The following is a 20,000-nucleotide window of genomic DNA, read 5'->3' on the forward strand; positions in this document are numbered from 1 at the left end:
ACACACACACACACACACACACACACACACACACACACACACACACACACACACACACACACACACACACACACACACACACACACACACACACAGGGTGGAAAGGTTAAGCTGGCGAGCAAGATGAGGGACTTTAAAGGAAATTGAAAGCCTCTCTCGTCTCTTCTGGTCCCCTCCGCACTGCTCCGTGCAATGGGTTGTCGTGCATCGGGGTGTTTGGGCAGCACATGTCTGGGTGCACGCCAGCCCACTGTCTCGCCGATGCCCAAGTGAGCCTCTGTTGCGGCTGGAGGCACGGGGTGATGTCAGGGCTGGAGCGGATTAAAGCCTGAGCGTCGGCTGGGTCGGCCGGCTGACAGGTGAGGCAGCCAGGTGAAGGACAGGTAATGACAGTGTTTATTCCTTGACCGCCGTGTTGCAGCAATCAGCCCTGCCAGCGACCAATCAATTATTGTGTCATTATGCAGAACACTTCGCCGCGCCTCACACTCGGTCCAAGGCAGCAGGTGCAGGCAGGACGAGGGCCCGCCTCCGGGAGCACCGCGCAGGCACTATCCGCGACCACTCGCGCCAAAGACGCTTTTACTGTCTGCTGAAGAAGACAAACAAGGTGGTGCGGACGAATTAAATGCTGCAGCGCCATAAGTGGCGGCGACGTGTTTCCAATGCGTGGTCCGTCGTCCTCCGTGCGGCGCCTTGACTTTGGCAGGCCTTGTGTTGTGTTGCCCAAGACCCCGCCGCTCCCCACCTCCACGCACGCCTACACACTTATCCAAATTTCGTGCTGTCTTTACTTCTGTCTTGGTCTGGATGATACGTTTAAGGCGGCGGACTCGCACTGTGTCGTTCTCGTTGTGCGAGTGTTAATGTTGTGAGAAGCGTACATATGTACGCGGAGAAAAATCCTTGAAGCGTAGCGAATGTCTCGGTAAAGTAATTTGATCAGATAGGATGTCTTGTTCTTACATAAAGGCGTTACAAAAATGAGCGAGGCGAAGAGTGAACATGTCACTATGATGATGTTGTGTATATACGTACTCATCTGACTTCATTAATATCTCATCAAAGTCTTGTTGGTCTCCCCTCCTCTCACATCAGTTGCTGTCGCTCATAACATGTTGTGGCCGGAAATTGGAAATCTCCATTAATGTGCTTTCTTCCATCACGCGATCTGAACTTATTCGATGACAGTTGTAGGAGACTTGAAATGTGACTTGTAAGTGTTTTTGTATCTGTGTGTGGAGATGGAACGAGCAGGCGAGGTTCTTGTCAGCCCGCGGCCAACCTCCTTTTGCATGTTCAGATATTCTTAAAACCATGCAAACCTTCTCTGCTGCGCAACAACAGACACCTCCAGTGGCTGCATGGAGTCCAGGAAACAAGTGATATCATTTTTTAAGAGTAGAAGAAGATACTATCAAACTTTACTCATCATTGCTGGGTGAAATTTCTGTTCCAAGTGGCGCTGGGAGCCCCACCTAGGGGCGTGAGGAAACAGACCAGGGCCTCACCCGATCCTAGCCTTGATGGGGAGCGACTTTTTTGACTTCTTAGAGTCCCTTATTGGGCCCTTCAGGGAATTTCTCGCACCTGGCCGGGGAGATTTGATGCAGACAGAGCACAGTGACAGCATCTCGCCAGCACCACACCCCTGCAGGCCATGAATAAAGGAGATGATTTTTTTTTTTTTTTCGGTGACTTGTGTTGTGCCATGTCATCTGTGTTCGGAGATAACTGGTAGAACAAATTCGGGAATCGAGTTAATGTTTTCTCCATGAGACAATTGGTTTTATTTTTTTGGTTATTTCATTTATTTTATTATTATTATTATTATTATTATTATTATTATTATTATTATTATTATTATTATTATTATTATTGTCATTTCTTTTTTAAGCTGTGTTGTCTGAGTTGGTCACCTCAGGGATCATCTGTGTCTGGTTCCTCACACCTGCTCCACTTTTTGGAGTGACGAAATATTTTAGGTAATAATACTCTCCCCGCCGCCACCTGCTATCATCATGGAGTGTTCAGAACGCCCCTCGCCTCGCTGTGTCTCGTCTGGTTGGCCTGCTTAACTTGTTTTCCTCAGTGAATAAGGCGGCTGCTCGAGGCCCTGTTATTCCAATGATATATTTAATTCGTGCGGCCATTTGGTGCATTTAGAGCACGTAAGGTGATACTCCTCCTGTGTTTATCCAAGACTTAAGCTGTTGTTGTCCATTGTTTCTGTGCGTCTCGACCTTGCAATGAGGTGGTGTTTGTGCTCCCGGGAGCCGCACCGCCCTCCACACCGACGGCAGGCGTGCGCACGTGTGTGCGTGCGTGCGTGTGTGTGTGTGTGTGTGTGTGTGTGTGTGTGTGCATTGGCTGGTTCGCGTTACATGCTTTGTAACTGTTGCCATTGTAGAATCACATATTTCCTGCACAATTTACAAGAACACTCGTCTCTTCAGGTGAAGGTGAATCAGTACAAACATGAATCAGTACACACGTGGTCCGCCCCTCCCCCCTCGTCCTGCCCAGTGTCTCCTTGTTCCCTACTGTTCTCCTACTGTCCTCGCTGTGCCTCGCTGTCAGCGCGCCTCATTCTGGACACCACCCTCCCGCACCGCCCGCCGGCACACAGCCTGCGGGACCGCCACGAAAACCTCCGCCAATACACGCGCCGGTGATTACTCTCCCGTCGGAGGAAGTCCTCGCCCTCTTTGATGGCAGAAACTAATTAATGAAGTTTTCCAGACAGTAAAAATTGTGGAGAAACGTGACTGCGAATAAGGTGACACAGGGGAGGCGGGGGCGGCAGTGGGGACAGGCGGCGTTAGCAGGGCGGATGCAGAGGGCGGCGGATCGCTGGTTGAGTAATGATGAAGCGAGCCTGACAACCTGACGCGTGGGAGAGGAGAGTGAAGGGCACCGCAACCTGGAGGAGGGAGAGTCATCTGGCCAAGTGTTCCCGGTACTGCGTGACGCACACAGTACTGGAGGGACTCTCACAGCTCCGTGGGATGCACAGTACACACACTCTCTCTCTCTCTCTCTCTCTCTCTCTCTCTCTCTCTCTCTCTCTCTCTCTCTCTCTCTCTCTCTCTCTCTCTTTCAATCGATAGTTCTAAATCCCCCATGTCAACCCCGCGGATATAACCTGCTGATAGTCCCACGTTTCCCTGAATGACATCTTGAGAGAAACAGAAGAAGGGCGAGGAGGTGCACGGTAATGCAAGGGAGCAGGAAGGACGGGAGGGAGCGAGGAGGGAGGAAAGAAATGGAGCTGAGATAAGAGGGGAGAGAAGAGGAGGTGCCCCCGCATTATATCTTTTCCTAGAACGTTGTGTGAGGGAATAATAGTCGTAAGTGCGAGAGGGAATGATAATACGCTTAATTAGGGATGAGTTATTTGGCTTCTTGTAGATGGATGGATGTAAACACTCGACTAATGAAGGGATGAGAGAGAAGGTGTTTGCTAGTGTCCTACTCTTCCTTCTTTTTTTTTGGTTGTTGTTCTTCTTGTTCTTGTTCTTGTTCTTGTTCTTCTTGTTTTTGTTCTTGTTCTTCTTGTTCTTCTTCAGTTCCTCCTCGTCCTCCTCGTCCTTCTCCTCCTCCTCCTCCTCCTCATCATCATCATCATCATCATCATCATCTTCATCATCATCGTTTTCTTTTTCGTCATTGTTCTGACCATAATATTTACTGAAATTACTAAGTGAATATTTAGTTTCATCGTCATTTTTATCACAGGTTGAAAAAGAAGAAGAAAAAAACTTAGGGTCTGGATTTCAGGTTTTTTTTTTTTTTTCTTTCCAGTTAATATTTGCTTCCTTTTGTTATTAATCCGTTTGGTGATTATTTATTGATTTGAATATTTCTCTGTTTCTTTGTTTTATCTTTTGGTCTCTACTTATTTAGTTACTTTGTTAGTTGGTTAGTTATTGTACGTGGTTATTTTTGTAGTTACTTTTGTGTCTTATGTGTGTTATGGGCCATATTCTCTCTCTCTCTCTCTCTCTCTCTCTCTCTCAGGCATCATAACCTTTCTCTTCGCTATCTGGTGTGTGTGTGTGTGTTTCACTGTTTGATCTGCTGCAGTCTCTGACGAGACAGCCAGACGTTACCCTACGGAGCAAGCTCAGAGCTCATTATTTCCGATCTTGGGATAGGCCTGAGACCAGGCACACACCACACACCGAGACAACAAGGTCACAACTCCTCGATTTACATCCCGTACCTACTCACTGCTAGGTGAACAGGGGCTACACGTGAAAGGAGACACACCCAAATATCTCCACCCGGCCGGGGAATCGAACCCCGGTCCTCTGGCTTGTGAAGCCAGCGCTCTAACCACTGAGCTACCAGGCCGTGTGTGTGTGTGTGTGTGTGTGTGTGTGTGTGTGTGTGTGTGTGTGTTGTGGGATGACGTATTGTGTCTCTCGTGTTGTTTTCTTCATCCTAATTCTCAAGGACTAAAATATTATCACTTATGATTGCCATATGCGCGCGCGCGTTTTTTTTTTTTTTCGTGTGTGTATGCACGCGGGCGCATAAGTTTGTATGTATGTGTGCAGGCATTCATTTGATAGAGAAGAGGATGATAAACATTATGTATCACGTGTGTGTGTGTGTGTGATTATTGTTTTTCATTTTCTTTTCCTTTTCACATGGTAGATAAAGAAACTAACTATACCTCACAAAACACGGAGGAAAACTGCAGGTCACGGCGTTGCACACAAAGTGAAACAAAAAGAATAAAAATAAATAAATGAATAAATAAATAGATAAGATAGAATACATAAATAAATATATAAAAGAATAAAATAAATAAATAAATAGATAAATAAGAAAAGGTTGCCACGCTGGTGAACGCATAAATGGCGGTGACTTACCTTTTATAACGTGCCTGATGTACTTGAGAAGGATAGCGGGTGTCTGCCAAATGTTTAAAGTATTTACATGCATGTATACTTATATACATACATACATACATACATACGTTCATACATACAGGTAGGTAGGCAGAAAAACAGATAGCAGCCAAGCAGTGATGGGGATTGAAAGAAGTAGATTAACAGACAAGCATGAAATAGATAAAATCAGATAGACAGATAGACAAACATAAAGAATATAAACACATCATTATTGACAAACACCGACCAACTAACAGACACACAGACAGACAGGGACTCAAGAGAAGCAGAAACAAAACCTACAAATAAAAATTAAATAAAAAAAAATAGAAACAAATAAATACCAGAGTTCAGACAGACATACAAACACAGACCTGGCCAATGACGGAGGTAAATAGATGCCACACACACACACACACACACACATACACACACACACACACGGTAACTCAGTGGTTAGAGCGCTGGCTTTACAAGCCAGAGGACCGGGGTTCGATTCCCCGGCCGCGTGGAGATATTTGGGTGTGCCTCCTTTCACGTGTAGCCCCTGTTCACCTAGCAGTGAGTAGGTACGGGATGTAAATCGAGGAGTTGTGACCTTGTTGTCCCGGTGTGTGGTGTGTGCCTGGTCTCAGGCCTATCCGAAGATCAGAAATAATGAGCTCTGAGCTCGTTCCGTAGGGTAACGTCTGGCTGTCTCGTCAGAGACTGCAGCAGATCAAACAGTGAAACACACACACACACACACACACACACACACACACACACACACACACAGATGAATAGAAAAACAAAGCACAGACACTAAGATAGGCAGCCACAGACAAGCACCGCAACAAAAGGAGATAGAGAAACAAAGAGAAACAGATGGAGACAGATACTCAGACATATGATATAGCACATAGTGGAGGCAGCAGCAGCAAGACAGACGTACATACATCACCACAAATAAAGGCAGACAAAAGAGACAGGCTTAACTTTCTCGGAAATAATTACGAAACTTATTGGATAGATGGGCAAAGAGAGAGAGAGAGAGAGAGAGAGAGAGAGAGAGAGAGAGAGAGAGAGAGAGAGAGAGAGAGAGAGAGAGAGAGAGGAACGGAAGCTGACGTCACAACTGCACGAAAAGAGGGGTGAAAAAATGATATCCATCTGAGCGACCTCCCCTCACGTAACATTTTTTATTCATTGTTTTACCAGAGAGGGAGGTTGACCAAGAGTTGCAGAGTGCATTAAAAAAAGAATTACCACTTCCCTAAAAGTTTTTATGGAAAGAACTTGAGAGAATTGATAAACCCAATCTGTTTCTTGTTTTGTTTAGATATTTTAGTTCGTTGGAAGAGAGGAGAGAGAAGCAGGCCATTAAGGAGTTAGAGCGTTCAATAGCGGAAACGATGAAGTAGAGAAGAGAATGATGAAACTCAGTACTAAAAGTCACTGGAGAATTATCCTTCTAAAGCCTTCTATTGATTATTGAGACTTAACAAGTTATAGAGAAGATTTGGCACGATTTCTGACAGTCGTATCAAAGGTGTGGGTAAAGAAGATGCATGGCTGATTTATTCCCTTTACGTGTCCTCTGTATCGTGGACAAGGCAAGATCAGACTGAGCTGAACCAGTAATAGCCAGAAGATTCGCGGAATGCACACTTCCACGCCAGAGCTATTATTTCCGGTATACGTTTAGCACAAAGTGATGGTTATTGCAACGCCACCTGGTATTGCCACACAGTGCTGGCAGCAGGAATGCAAGGCGGAAGGACAGAGAGAGAGCAACATGGCATCACTGTGCATACAGGACCTATCACGTGTAGGTGCACTGCCTTTGTATTGCTTTGTGTTTTGTGTATTGTGTTTTTATGTTCCAACTGCTCTAACATACAGGTAATACATACCCGTATTGAGAAAGCCTCTGCTCTCTTATCATGACAATTCTCAAAGGCAGGTTTTTCACAAGCGTACTGAAGAAATATTATTGATCTATCACTATCACCGTAAAAGTGTCCTTTCGAAAAACAGTGTCATTTAACAAGATTCTTCCGAACGTAGTGGAGATGCGGCGCAGGAGTGTTTCAGAATAATGTTTGTCTGGTGACACGGGAATACAGCCACTCCAACACAGACTTCATAGATTAAGGCTGTACTGCTGTTAGTCTTGGGAGCATTTTACAGCACCACTCAACCACGCAAACATCCCTTGCCTTTTCTCCTCCTCCTAAGGTTCGGTACTGAGCTGTTGTAAAGACCTGGTGTAGTTTCAGGTATTTTGAACTTTACTCCATAATACACACACACACACACACACACACACACACACACACACACACACACACACTCTCTCTCTCTCTCTCTCTCTCTCTCTCTCTCTCTCTCTCTCTCTCTCTCTCTCTCTCTCTCTCTCAGTTTTAGCTCTTGTTTTTGTCTCCATCAAAAAAGAAAAAAAAGACGTAAATGTAGATAAAAATTCCACTAGACATAAAAGAACTTGAGTGCAAGGCGTGTTTTCTTGGCGGCCTCAGCACGTCAGTGAGTACGTCACTGTGATGATGGGGTCAGGAATGTAATGTTCTCGTGGCTTGCATCCTGCCTCGCCAACCCTTGACCAACCAGAAACCATCACCTCCTGTCCCCCGTACTACCCGCTTGGACTGGGTAAACTGGTCACTCCCGTATATGTGTGTGTGTGTGTGTGTGTGTGTGTGTGTGTGTGTGTGTGTGTGTGTGTGGAGGGGAGGCAATCAAGAAGTATTCTTTAATAATTAACTTCATGTTTTCACTCTTATCAAGGTTCGTAATCTTGAAGTTTGTTGTCTTATTAGAACTATTTTTTTTATAATTACTGAAAGCATAATGCTTCTTTTTCCTTGTTAAGTTATTATTAAACCCCATATTAATTAGAACATCACTGAAATAATGGAAACACACGAAAACACTCCATTATAACACAATATAGTGTCTCATAACTTTCAAACTCCAACTCTCCTCGTGACTTCTGGCATCTGGTCAAAACATGTCCAGCAACTTTACTTTTTCATCTTTCCCTCCTTTATTTCATCCTGATGGCACCACTGCCATCTCATCTATCTCTAAAGCTGAACTCTTCTCTCAAACCTTTGCTAACAACTCCACCTTAGATGATTCTGGGCTTGTTCCTCCCTCTCTTCCTCCCTCTGACTATTTAATACATACGATTAAAGTTCTTTGTAGTGATGTTCTCCATGCCCTCACTGGCTTAAACCCTCGGAATGCTTATGGACCTGATGGGGTCCCTTCTACTGTCCTCAAAAACTGTGCTTCCGTGCTTGCACCTTGCCTGTCTATCGACTTCTACCTTTCCTTCTTGCTGGAAGTTTGCCTACATTCAGCTTATTCCTAAAAAGGCTGATCGTTCTAATCCCTCAAACTACCATCCTATTGCTTTAATCTCTTGCTTGCCTAAAGTTATTGAATCTATCCTCAATAGGAAGATTCTTAAACATCTGTCACTTCACAATCTTCTATCTGATCGCCAGTATGGCTTCCGTCAAGGTCGCTCTACTGGTGATCTTCTGGCGTTCCTTACTGAGTCTTGGTCATCCTCTTTTAGAGATTTCGGTGAAACTTTTGCTGCTGCGTTAGAGATATGAAAAGCTTTTGATAGAGTCTGGCACAAAGCTTTGATTTCAAATCTGCCCTTCTATGGCTTCTATCCTTCTCTCTGCAACTTTATCTCAAGTTTCCTTTCCGACCGTTCTATTGCAGCCGTGGTAGACGGTCACTGTTCTTCTTCTAAATCTATTAACAGTGGTGTTCCTCAGGGTTTGTCCTGTCACCCACTCTCTTTCTATTATTCATTAATGACCTTCTTAACCAAACTTCTTGGCTTATCCATTCCTACGCTGATGATACCACCCTACATATTTCCACGTCCTTTCAGAGACGACCAACCCTTCTGGAAGTCAACAGATCACGCAGGGACGACGCAGAATGCCTGACTTCTGATCTTTCTAAGATTTCTGATTGGGGCAGAGAAAATCTAGTAGTTTTCAATGCCTCAATAACTCAACTTCTCCATCTATCAACTCGACACAACCTTCTAGACAACTATCTCCTCTTCTTCAACGACACACTCAACTGTCTCCCTCTTCCACAATGAATATCCTCGGTCTGTCCTTTACTCATAATCTTAACTGGAAACTTTACATCTCATCTCTTGCTAAAACAGCTTCTATGAAGTCAGACGCTCTGCGGCGTCTCCGCCAGTTTTTCTCGCATCTCCAACTGCTAACTGTGTACAAGGGCCTTATCTGTCCTTGTATAAATTGCTCTTCACATATTCCACTCTTACAGCTTTATTGGATAGGGTGGAATCAAATGTTTTTCGTCTCATAAACTTCCTTCCTCTGACTGACTGTCTTCAGCTTCTTTCTCAACGCCGAAATGTTGCATCTGTTTCTGTCTTTTATCACTATTTTCATGCTAACTGCTCTACTGATCTTACTAACTGCATGCCTCCCCTTCTCCTGCGGCCTCGCTGCACAAGGCTTCTTCCTCTCATCCCTATTCTATCCAACTCTCTAATACAAGAGTTAATCAGTACTCTCAATCATTCCTACCTTTCACTGGTAAACTCTGGACCTTTTAGGGAACCTGCAGCTCCAGTGGGTCTTTTTTTTTTTTTCTAACATTTTGTTGCCCTTGGCAGCCGTACCTCTTGCATAAAAAAAAAAAAACGGAATGCGAGATGGAAAACTGAACCATTTAGAAATATAAAGTCCATAACGTTCCTCAACTTTCTTACAATCTCCCTATCTAATTAGATTCTCTTCATTGATAGAATCTCATATACAGTTTACCACAGATTACCCTCCATGTTTACCTCTATGCTTACTCCAGACACCCAAATACATGAAATCCACAGCTTGTCTCAACTTTCTTACTGCATCAATACTCAGATTCTCTTAATTTTACCCGGCACGACCGAATCTCTTATATGGCTTGCTGCATATTGCCTTCCATGTTTACTTCTAAGCGTACAGACACCCACTTACTCTACAGATACGAATTTACTAAATCATCAATTCATTAGACTCGTATTCATCACGGTTTACTTCTACATTTAATTCCACATTCACTTCTACTAATCCTGAGACACCCATTCGTCAGAGTTTCCATTATAACGGTAACTTAAACACAAAACAGAAATAGTTCAGCTTAAGGAATTTTCTAGCTAAGGAATTCCCGTCGTTTTGATGTAAGCGAGTAAAGCTGGCCAAGTGTAACGTAAAACGAAAAAAATTCCTCTCATTTACTAGTCCCTATCAGGTCCGAGAGAGTTAGCCCCCCAAAAAGGATAAATGTCTTGAAACCTTCCCTCTGGTCGTCACTCACTTTTCAAGGAAGGAAGCGAGGGGAAGGGGACGCAATGCTCCTCCTGACCCCTCCAATGCAGTGTGTCGAGGAGTTTTTTTAAAGCCTTTCACTGCGACGCGAAACAATTAGCAGGGGAGGCGGTGGCGTAGTGGATAAGGTGGTGAGCGTGGGATCGGGCAGACGTCCACGCGTAGGTTCGAATCCCACCACGTACAGTCTTAAACACTTCGCCATTTTCGAGTGGTTTAAAGTTACCTACATGTCACCCAGGTTCTAGGTGATTACGCCCTAGATGAGCTTTGGGGGTGATATGGGCCCTAATATGGGTACCACTATAAATAAAATTGCCTGCGCCACTAATGGGCGGAAGCTGAACAGCGCTTCCCATACACTCTTAAAGTGTGCCTACAAGCGTTATAGGCCTTACCGTAAAAAAAAAAAAAAAAAAAAAAGAAGCAATACGTGAAATCTTTGCAAGTATCTACAAGAAAGGTAGCAATGAAAAACAATACATTATGGCAATTTTCTTTTAGTTAAAAAACTTGATGTAGCTGAAGAACAAAATTCATAAAGATGCCTCAGAGTGATTGGTAATTAGGTAAAAGTGTACCAAGTGGCACGCAAAGAGTTGAAAGGTTTAGTGTAACAATGGGAACTATTAAGGTTTTCATGGGTATTTTTATGAATAATGACCAGTTCAAAAAAGTGAATTATTCTGGTTTTGGAGAGTATTATCATGACCTTTATGCTTGTTTAACAAAGGCATTTTATGATTCCAGAGATAGCTCAACAAGGATTCTGCATCATTAGTCACGAGAACCAGACTGATCCTCTCTGTTTAAACCCTTTAGTACTGGGACGTAATTTTACCGTGAGTTTTGGGTATGGTTAGGCGATTTTATATACAATAGGAAGTGTCTATGGAGGTCAGAAGATTAATGGTCAGAGTCTTCAATATTTCAATCCCCACAAAAGTTTCTGAAGCTGTATAAAAACGCCAACTAGTAAGCAAAATAAATATGAAAACATGTCCTGGTACTGATGGGGATAACAATAGTCCTAGTGAGAGAATAAGAGCGTTTCGGAATACACGATGAGTGTTTAAAATCCCAATTCACCATAGATAATAAATGTGTATAGATGAAACACTTACATCATTTGAGTGTATGATATTTTACACACTGAGAATAACAACAATGGTATTCCCTCTTTTCTTTTCTTCTTTTAGTGTAGACACGTAAGTTCAAATATCGCAATTGTGTTTAATGAAATAATTGCTTAGAAATAACATTGCATTCTCACTTGTTTCCGCTGAGATATATTTGTCGAATTCGTAAACGCTTCGCACACATTAATAATAAAGTTAAAAAGGAAACGTTTCGATTTGCACGTAAAAACATATTCTTTGAAATTTAACTTGTATTGATTGTTCGCCTACACATATTCAAATTTAGCGTAGAAGATAAGCAGATAGTTTTTTTCTTTTCTCTCTCTCTCTCTCTCTCTCTCTCTCTCTCTCTCTCTCTCTCTCTCTCTCTCTCTCTCTCTCTCTCTCTCTCTCTCTCTCTCTCTCTCTCTCTCTCTCTCTCTCTCTGTCTGTCTGTCTGTCTGTCTGTCTGTCTGTCTCTCTCTCTCTCTCTCTCTCTCTCTCTCTCTCTCTCTCTCTCTCTCTCTCTCTCTCTCTCTCTCTCTCTCTCTCTCTCTCTCTCTCTCTCTCTCTCTCTCTCTCTCTCTCTCTCTCTCTCTCTCTATCGAAGAAGAAGAAGAAAAGACGAAGATGAAGAAGACGAAGAACAAAAAAAAAAAAAAGGAAAAATGGGAAATAAAAGAGGAAAGGGAACGAGTGATTTAGTGATGCCTTTCACCTTTACGAGGACGAACACACACACACACACACACACACACACACACACACACACACACACACACACACACACGAAGCGTAACCAAGGGAGCAGCAGCATAGGAGCTCGCGTCGCTAAGGGAAGGAAGGCTGTGCAAACACGACAGCCATGTGGGTGGAGATCAATAAGCAACAAGTGTGTGTTCCAGCGAGGGAGAATGTGGTAGTGGTGGTGGTAGTGGTGGGGATTAGAGAGAGAGAGAGAGAGAGAGAGAGAGAGAGAGAGAGAGAGAGAGAGAGAGAGAGAGAGAGAGAGAGAGAGAGAGAGGATGAGGGGATGTGCTGGTAGTGTGACGAGGGGACCAAGGCACGAAGGGAAGTACCAAGGCAAAGAGGGAAATGATTTTGACCATTCTGTGTCGAGAGTTCGAAAAATATTGGGAAGTTTGCTCAGGTGACAAGAGGACAATGAGGTGTAGAGAGGTTCAGAGAGGTGAGGAGAGGCTGTGTTGCGATGTTTGGGGTTGAGTGAGGTGTGTTGAGTGAGATGTGTATGCAGAGGTGATGTGGATGGATGTTACGTGAAGCCTGGTGTTGAGATAGGTCAGTAAAGTCTGTTATAGAGGTGAGGTGTGCTTGGGTGACATGTGTGTAACTTTAAACCACTCGACAAATAGCAAAGTACGTAATAGGATTCGAACCTACGTGTGGACGTCTGCTCGATCCCACGCTCACCACCTTTTATCCACTACACCAGTGGTTCTCAACCTTTTCCCGAGCGAATACCACTTGGAGGTCCCGCACAGTCCCTGGGTCCAGAAAAGGTCAATTCCGGCAAATTTCAATTTATTCATAATTAGAACACACAAATGAACTAACAACAAGGAACATTTTAATGCGAGGAATGCATGTGTTTCTTCTCCACCAGCTGATCAATGCCAGATTTCTTGTGTAAAGCAATAATATTTTTTTCTTAAGAAATTAATTAATTTGATTTAACTGAAAATTGTATATAATCCTGGAAAGTGCTCATGTACCAGCTGAAAGGCCTTCGCGTCCCATTAGTGGTACGCGTACCACAGGCTGAGAACCACTGCACTGCACTACACCACCGCCGTGAAGGGATGAATATTAATGCTGAAAAGTACGTTGAAAAAATAAGTGAATAGAGGAAAATTTTCTGTGGTCCAGAGATCTTGGGTTCGAATCCTTTTAACCGCACATAGTTTTTTCAGTATAAAGGAAACCTAAAATGGAAAAAATGGCTAAAAAAGAGTAGAAGACTCGAGAGAAAGACCAATAGAGAGTTTGGATTTGCTTCCCCTCACTTTGTATGTGTGTGTGTGTGTGTGTGTGTGTGTGTGTGTGTGTGTGTGTGTGTAATTCACCACGGTCGTCTGCTGGTCACCCAGCCAGTCTTCCCCATGACGGAGCGAGCTCAGAGCTCATAGACCGATCTTTGGGTAGGACTGAGACCCCACCACACTCCACACACCGGGAAAGCGAGGCCACAACCCCTCGAGTTACATCCCGTACTTATTTACTACTAGGTGAACAGGGGCCACACATTAAGAGGCTTGCCCATTTGCCTCGCCGCCCCGGGACTCGAACCCGGCCCTCTCGATTGTGAGTCGAGCGTGCTAACCACTACACTACGCGGTGTGTGTGTGTGTGTGTGTGTGTGTGTGTGTGTGTGTGTGTGTGTGTAAAAGTAATGGAAGTTACGCCATGACGGTAGTACACGTAGAAGGAAAGTTGTTATTATTATTTTTACATTACCACTGTTACTATTATTATTATTATTATTATTATTATTATCATTATTATTATTATTATTATTATTATTATTATTGTTATCATCATCATCATCATCATTATTATTATTATCTTTAGTTTAACATGATTGTTATTATTATCACCACCATCATCATCACTATCATCATTACCATCATTATCGTCATCGTCGTCATCATCAATGCAGTAGTTATTGTCACTCTTGTCGTCACTAAGTGGCTGCCGTACATCACATCCAGACCCATCCACACTAGACCTAGCAAACACACACACACACACACACACACACACACACACACACACACACACACACACACACACACACACACACACACACACACACTCTCTCTCTCTCTCTCTCTCTCTCTCTCTCTCTCTCTCTCTCTCTCTCTCTCTCTCTCTCTCTCTCTCTCTCTCTCTCTCTCTCTCACGTAACACAGCATACACGTGAGTCAGTGGAAGGAGACAAAGGAGGAGGCTGAGGCGCACGACGGAGCTTTCAGGTGGAGGAGAGGTGAGATAAAAGCCGTAATGCGTGGACAGGAGTGGCGGTAGATGGAAGAAACAGGTGGGGAGGTGAGAGGTGAGACCGAGGAATAGGAGGATGGAGGTTTTCAAGGTCTCCATTTAGCAGCAGCACTTCCAGGTTACGTAGAGCAGCCGCCTCTTGCATCATTAACACAATTACAGTCGAGGAGGGGTGAGGGGCCGCCCCACTCACAAAACCCGAGTGATTCTTGGAACACACAGCTGAGGAGGCACAGGGAGGCTGGAGAGCTGGGAGAATAGGGATTAGTGGAAGAGAGTGGAGAGGAAAGACGAGAGAAAGCACAGGAAGAGAAGCATGCTGTGAACCGTATTGAAGCAAGTCTCAGGGGTAAGATCGAGGCAGAAGAACAAGGGATAACATAAGAGAACAGGAGATACAGAAGCAAAATAAGAGTGATATAGAAGGGTTAAGTAGTGAATAAACGTAACGCTAGACGAAAGTAAGCACAGGAAGAGAAACATGCTGTGGACCGTGTTGAAACAAGGTTCAGGGGTAAAATCGAGGCAGAGGAACAAGGGGTAATATAAGAGAACAGGAGATACAGAAACATAGGAAAGAGAGTAATATAAAATGGTTAAGCAGTGGATATACGTAATGGTAGAGCAGGAGAAAAGGGATTATGGAAGGAAGGAAGCAATGTATAGAAGAAAAGCGTTACAGAAATATGGAAATGTAATAAAAAGAAATAGGAGAAAAAGGTTATAGAAGCAGGGAAGTGAAGTAGCACAGATGGAGGGGACTGAGTAATGAGAAGATAAGGAAATGAGGCAATACTAAAGCAGGAGTGGACATGCAGTAGAGAAGCACAGGAAAAAAAAAAAAATTACATCTTAACGTACACAACCAAAATGAGTTATGCAGAAACAAAAGAATAAAAAATGAACCAAACACTTAAGACACAAAGAAAAAGAAAAGTTATAAAACAACAACAAACATTGGAAGTAAAAAAAAAAAAACGTAAAATAGAGAAAGAAAAGGAAACAAACTTTGAAACACGAAATGGAAAACAAAGAAGAAGAAGAAGAAGAAGAAGAAGAAGAAGAAGAAGAAGAAGAAGAAGAAAGAAGAAAAAAACTACATAACTACAGAAAGTCGAGTAAATGAACTCTCCCCATCTAAAAAAAAAAAAAAAAAAAATAAAGAAATAAAGGACTGCGTGTGAAAGTTAAGGTGCACAGTACGATTAGGGAACACAACGGAACACAAATGAAGAACAAGCAACTATCTATTGGTTCTTATGGCGCTATGTACAGGAAGCTACTACACATGATCATTCTCATATAAAGAAAGGCACACACACACACACACACACACACACACACACACACACACACACACACACACACACACACACACACAGAGAGAGAGAGAGAGAGAGAGAGAGAGAGAGAGAGAGAGAGAGAGAGAGAGAGAGAGAGAGAGAGAGAGAGAGACTTTAAGATTTCTAGATTAACGTACATAAGAGCATTAAGGATCCGGAGAAAAGGAAGTTAGAAATATAGATGAAGAAAAGCATAAGGAATTTTAAAGAAAGAGAAAGACGAAGAGGGAAAAGTGGAGCAGAAGAAACTCATTAAAGAGTGAAGGAAGGAAGGAAGGAGGAAGGGAGGAAGGGAAGGAGAGAAAGATTGAGAGTGAGAGTAAAGAATAAAAAAAAAAGGAAAAGAAATGACGCGAGGTAACAACTAGGGAACTTTTGGTAGAAGAAAGTTTTGACTGTCCTCTTCCACCATACCTCTTGAATTAAACACACACACACACACACACACACACACACACGAGTGCGATACCATTGTGAAACTTTTCCTGTGTGTGTGTGTGTGTGTGTGTGTGTGTGTGTGTGTGTGTGTGTGTGTGTGTGTGTAATTCACCCCGGTCGTCTGCTGGTCACCCAGACAGCTTTCCCCATTACGGAGCGAGCTCAGAGCTCATAGACCGATCTTCGGGTAGGACTGAGACCACAACACACTCCACACACCGGGAAAGCGAGGCCACAACCCCTCGAGTTACATCCCGTACCTATTTACTGCTAGGTGAACAGGGGCTACACATTAAGAGGCTTGCCCATTTGCCTCACCGCTTTCCGGGACTCGAACACGGACCCTCTCGGTTGTGAGCCGAGCGTGCTAACCACTACACTACGTGGTGAGTGTATTTACCTAGTTGTATTTACCTAGTTGTAGTTTTACAGGGCTTAGGCTTTATGCTCGTGTGGCCCCGTCTCCATATCTACACTTATCCAATTTTTCTTTAAAACTATGCACACTCGTTGCTGACACCACTTCTTCACTCAAACTGTTCCACGTCTCAACACATCTTTGTAGGAAACTATATTTTTCAACATTTCTCAGACATCTTCCCTTTCTCAGCTTTTTACTATGCGATCTTGTGCTTCGAATGTCACATTTTTCTCTCAGTGTGTGTGTGTATGCGTGTGTGTGTGTGTGTGTGTGTGTGTGTGTGTGTGTGTGTGTGTGTGTGTGTGTGTGTGTGTGTGTGTGTGTGTCTCATAATTATTTCTCCTCCTATTCTCCAATCTGACTTTCGCTATCCCCCATCGAGGAGTCATCACCACCTCACCACCACCACCACCACCACCACCACCACCACCACCACCACCACCACCACCACCACCCCTCCGTCAGTCCCAGCCTCATGCTCGCTGTGGACTCCTCGCCTCAGTCACGCCACTTTAAGCCCAGCATGTCGCACTACCACCTGGGGGCCGGCGGCAGTCACGGTGGCCATGGTTACTGCGGCTCTGATACATACCACCACCACCATGACTTGAAAATCCGAAGCTAAAGTCATCACCATCTATCAAAGGCCCCTGGTGTCCCGTACTCACTTGCACTACCGCCGTGGCTTGTATAGCGGCGGCGCGGAATGAGAGTGGAAGTACCCGGTGGCTGTGAAGGGACCTGGAGGAGTAGCACAGAGCAGATCACTCATGTAAGGCACCTCGCTTTCTGTCGTGTCCCGGGATGCTGGGCGGAGGAAGGGGCGGACGGCCTGCGCGAGTCCCCCTTCTCACTTCTACGCAATCTCCGTTTTCTCTGCGGCGTCTGGGAACAAGTAGAGAGAGGGAGAGGTATTCCAGGGATCGAGGCTCAGCGCTCTGGGGGTTTCATTGGACGAAGAATCAATTTTCGATCTTATCTCGTGTGTGAGCTGCCCCGTGAGAGGATAGGGAGAAGTGGGAGGCGCGAGGCTTCCTGGAATAACGTGCTGGTCTTGTTAGCATGTCCTCGCTGTGCCCACGGGAAGGACGACGAAGAGGAGGAGGAGGAGGAGGAGGAGGAGGAGGAGGAGGAGGAGGATCCGGGATAACTACAGGAGGTCATCGGGGAGTCCTTTGTGTGTGTGTGTGTGTGTGTGTGTGTGTGTGTGTGTGTGTGTGTGTGTGTCAAGCGTGGGTAGAAGTGAAGAATAGAAAGATGGAAAATACATATATAGAAACGTTAAGATGAATGCCCCTGCTGGAGGAGGCGGAGGCGGAGGAGGAGGAGAAGGAGGAGGTGGTGGTGGTGGTGGTTCCTGAGAAGAAGAAGAAGAAGAAGAAAGAAGAAGAAGAAGAAGAAGAAGAAGAAGAAGAAGAAGAAGAAGAAGAAGAAGAAGAAGAAGAAGAAGAAGAAGAAGAAGAAGAAGAAGAAGAAGAAGAAGAAGAAGAAGAAGAAGAAGAAGAAGAAGACGCATAAGAAGAAGAAGACGAAGAAGAAGAAGAAGAAGAAGAAGAAGAAGAAGAAGAAGAAGAAGAAGAAGAAGAAGAAGAAGAAGAAGAAGAAGAAGAAGCAGCACTAAAGAGCGAATCACTTTGAAAGATAAGATGTGTTCCAGAAGCTCCTAAATTATGGCAATGTGAACGAGGCGCATCGTTTACGTATTTATTTATGTATTTATTTATTTATTCACTCACTTATTTGTTTATACATTAGCTATTTATTTTGCCTCCTTATCTCCTTAATTTATCTGCGTCAGGCCTTTGTGTGGGTGAGGCTATCGGTGGGCAGCATCGGAGCGGCCGCATGTTGTGTTTACTGAGGTGCCTTGTTTGGGGGCCGCACACCGCACCTCTTTACGGGGCTGTGACAGTGTAAGGTGCAGCCTGGAGGGTAGGCGCGGGGGGCTCCTTCAATCACCGGCCATCTTATGCTGCGTGTATGCCTTTATTTATTTTGGCTCTTACGTTTTTTTTTTTTTTTTTTTTTTTTTTTTTTGTTTATCTAGTGATGTAAGTTTGTTAGGATTCTTCTTTTTTTTCTTTTCTTTCTTGTTCTTTTTATTTCTTTTTCTTCTTTTTTTCTTATTCTTGTTCTTGTTCTTGTTCTTGTTCTTGTTCTTGTTCTTGTTCTTCCTCCTCCTCTTGTCTTGTTAGTGTCTTCTCTTTATTCTTTCATTCATCCATTTATTTTATAGTTTAGTTGTTTTGTGTTGATTTTTGGGTTCATTAATAACGTTCATTTTCATTTTTTTTTTTTTTTGGTTTATATTTATTGATCCATTTCTTTAAAGTTTGTAAAAAAAAAAAAAAATGAAAAGTTGTGCATTACTGTTATGTTTCTATTCACATGTTTCTTTTATTTTCATGTGTCCCTTTATTTTAGTTTGTTTCTTTTAGAGTTGGTTATTATTTTCCATTTCTGCTTTGTTTATTTCTATTTCTGTATTTGTTTCACCTTATTTTGTGTCTAAAGTATTAGTTAAGTACCAATATTTCTCGTTGATTATGTTACTCTTCTTTGGATTGCCTGTGTGTTCAGATTATTTGTTTGTTTGTTTATGTTTGGCTGGGAGTGTTAATGGCGGTGCTTGCAGTGTTAAAATGATCAGTGTTATATCAGAAAAAAAAAGAACTGTAAAACTTGATTGGATATATGAATGTGTATGAGTGAGTCGAGTAAATGAACCGGAGAAGAAAAAAATATGAAGATTAATGTGCATAGATTATACAGCGATGAAGAGAGAGATAAACTTAGCAATTGATTTTTTCCACGAGTGTTAATACTAATATATTGATTAATCTGCAGTTCATAATGGCATAAAAGTGTACAGCGTCTCACCTCTGACTCGTATAATTGACTTACCTGACGTGTGTGTGTGTGTGTGTGTGTGTGTGTGTGTGTGTGTGTGTGTGTGTGTGTGTGTGTGTGTGTGTGTGTGTGTGTGTGCTGAACAGACTCACTTGCTCGACTCACAGACACTAGCTTTGCGGTGACTCACACTTTTGACATGAGACTTCACAAGCGTTGCGTTGACTCATGTACCAGGACTCGTATGTGTAATGTTGCATCCAGCTGTGTTTCCCGAGTAAGACGCATCCCTCTCATCTCACTCTCTCCGCAGCAAGAAGAGCTTTAGATTTCGGATACAATAGGAAGAATAAAACCACAGCGGCCAGCCATACTATAAGATGTAATTGTACAGCATCGTTAATATACCATCATATAAAGTTTCCGACCCTGCCGGATAAAATTTCTAGATAATTTCGTCTATGATTTGATTAATGCAACGAAGAGATGAAGAGGAAACAAAAAAAAAAAAAAAGAAAAAGAAAAAAAGG

At 43.4% G+C, this 20,000-nt stretch overlaps 2 protein-coding genes across 5 annotated transcripts in view; both read right to left on the reverse strand.

The window, feature by feature from the left end:
- The window catches only part of LOC123517717, a 28,886-nt gene extending 11,436 nt beyond the window's left edge, over nt 1-17,450 (reverse strand). The window contains exon 1 of one of the 3 annotated variants that reach the window (XM_045278081.1): nt 17,289-17,450. The gene's annotated coding sequence lies outside the window, so the exon portion shown is untranslated. The remainder of the gene's footprint in view (nt 1-17,288) is intronic. The other 2 variants (XM_045278082.1, XM_045278080.1) reach the window with 2 other exon arrangements.
- Nucleotides 17,451-19,797: 2,347 nt separating this feature from the next.
- Nucleotides 19,798-20,000, reverse strand: part of LOC123517720 (serine/threonine-protein phosphatase with EF-hands 2-like) — a 235,938-nt gene continuing 235,735 nt past the window's right edge. For both annotated transcript variants that reach the window (XM_045278104.1, XM_045278103.1), the window contains exon 16: nt 19,798-20,000. This exon is cut by the window's right edge and continues 2,059 nt beyond it. The gene's annotated coding sequence lies outside the window, so the exon portion shown is untranslated.

This window comes from Portunus trituberculatus, chromosome 42 (genome assembly GCF_017591435.1).
Source record: "Portunus trituberculatus isolate SZX2019 chromosome 42, ASM1759143v1, whole genome shotgun sequence".
NCBI lineage: Eukaryota > Metazoa > Arthropoda > Malacostraca > Decapoda > Portunidae > Portunus > Portunus trituberculatus.